Genomic DNA, 2,557 nt, shown 5'->3' with positions numbered 1-2,557 from the left:
ACGTGGGAGCTGAGTCATCACCTGTGTACATCCTGCCTGTCCTTGAGGTGAGCCCTCTCTAGGGACTCCCGATCTAAAGAATGTGTTAGGGTACTAAGGTCGCCACCAGAAATACCTCAGATTTAAACAACAGAAAACTGTTTTCTCCCAGTTTTGGAGGCCCGAAGCCCAGAATCAAGGTGTTGACAGTGTGGTGTCTCTGGAGGTCTCTTTCCTTGATGCATAGACAGCTGCATTCTTGTGTCCTCCTGTCCCTTTATGTCCAAGCATCCTTGATGTCTTTTGTGTCCTAATTTCCTCTTTTTTTTTTTTTTTTTTTTTTGTTGCTAGCTGTGATGCTTCCCTTCTGGGTCTTAGTTTCCAGACCACGATGAGTCAACTCTCCACATGAGGTGGCCAAAGTACTGGAGTTTCAACTTTAGCATCATTCCTTCCAGAGAAATCCCAGGGCTGATCTCCCTCTGGTCTTAGCAGTTTCTTAAACTTTCCTTGCTTTTCATGACTTTTGACAATTTTCAGGAGTCCTTCAGGGACAGGTATTTTGCAGAATGACTCTCAATATGGGTTTGATATGTTTCTCCTGGTTGCACAGGGGTTTATATATTTTTAGAACTATACCTCCAAGGCAATATATCTTTCTCATTACTTCCCATCAAGGATTCATACTATCAATATGACTTACCACTAGTTCCTCTGCTATAAAGTTATCTCTTTCCCCCTGACATATTCTGTCCTTTGGAAACAAGTCACTAAACCCAGCCTATACCTGGAGAGGGGCATGGACTCTCAAATTGAGGAAAATATCTAAGAGATTCACAAATTATTGAGTATAAAATTAATTGAAACACATCTATAAGGAAGATCTGGTTCCTCAAGCAATAGCTTTTAATTTTAAATTAATTAAATAAAAGTAAATTTTAATAGGTTTCCCAGGTGGTGATAGTGATAAGGAACCTGCCTCCCAATACAGGAGACATAAAAAATATGGGCTCAATCCCTGGGTCGGGAATATCCCCTGGAATGGGAAATGGCAACCCACCCCAGTATTATTGCCTACAGAATCCCATGGACTTAGAAGAGCCTGACGGGCTACAGTCCGTGGGGTCACAAAGAGTTGGACAGGACTGAGAATGTTCAAACTACGGCACAGTTGGACTCATCAGACATGCTAGTAAAGTAATGCTCAAAATCTCCCAAGCCAGGCTTCAGCAATACATGAACCGTGAACTTCCTGATGTTCAAGCTGGTTTTAGAAAAGGCAGAGGAACCAGAGATCAGATGCCAACATCTGCTGGATCATAGAGAAAGCAAGAGAGTCCCATAAAAACATCCATTTCTGCTTTATTGACTACGCCAAAGCCTTTGACTTTGTGGATCACAATAAATTGTGGAAAATTCTGAAAGAGAAGGGAATACCAGACCACTTAACCTGCCTCTTAAGAAACTTGTATGCAGGTCAGGAAGCAACAGTTAGAGCTGGACATGGAACAACAGACTGGTTCCAAATAGGAAAAGGAGTATGTCAAGGCTGTCTATTGTCACTCTGCTTATTTAACTTATATGCAGAGTACATCATGAGACACACTGGTCTGGAAGAAACACAAGCTGGAACCAAGACTGTCAGGAGAAATATCAATAACCTCAGATATGCAGATGACACCACCCTTAAGGCAGAAAGTGAAGAGGAACTAAAAAGCCTTTTGATGAAATTGAAAGTGAAGAGTGAAAATGTTGGCTTAAAGCTCAACATTCAGAAAATGAAGATCATGGCATCCAATCTCATCACTTGATGGGAAATAGATGGGGAAACAGTGGAAGCAGTGTCAGACTTTATTTTTTGGGGCTCCAAAATCACTGCAGATGATGACTGCAGCCATGAAATTAAAAGACGCTTAATCCTTGGAAGGAAAGTTATGACCAACCCATATAGCTTGTTCAAAAGCAGAGACATTACTTTGCCGACAAAGGTCCATCTAGTCAAGGCTATGGTTTTTCCTGTGGTCTTGTATGGATGTGAGATTTGGACTGTGAAGAAGGCTGAGGGCTGAAGAACTGATGCTTCTGAACTGTGGTGTTGGAGAAGACTCTTGAGAGTCTCTTGGATTGCAAGGAGATCCAACCAGTCCATTCTGAAGGAGATCAGCCCTGGGATTTCTTTGGAAGGAATGGTGCTAAAGCTGAAACTCCAGTACTTTGACCACCTCATGCAAAGTGTTGACTCATTGGAAAAGACTCTGATGCTGGGAGGGATTGGGGGCAGGAGCAGAAGGGGATGACAGAGGATGAGATGGCTGGATGGCATCACTGACTCGATGGACGTGAGTCTGGGTGAACTCTGGGAGTTGGTGATGGACACGGAGGCCTGGCATGTTGCGATTCATGGGGTCACAAAGAGTTGAATGCAACTGAACTGACCTGAACTGCAGTGACTGAGCACACACAAGGATTTAATACCTCTGTCACATTAGCTACATTTTAATATCTCTGAAGTGGCATATTAGACAAGGAGAGAGAAAACTTTTTCATTGCGAATTCCCTAATGATCTGGTAGTTAGGG

This window comes from Bos taurus, chromosome Y, assembly GCF_002263795.3.
Source record: "Bos taurus isolate L1 Dominette 01449 registration number 42190680 breed Hereford chromosome Y, ARS-UCD2.0, whole genome shotgun sequence".
NCBI lineage: Eukaryota > Metazoa > Chordata > Mammalia > Artiodactyla > Bovidae > Bos > Bos taurus.
The sequence above is the reverse complement of the archived record's forward strand: the minus strand, read 5'-3'. Positions refer to the sequence as shown.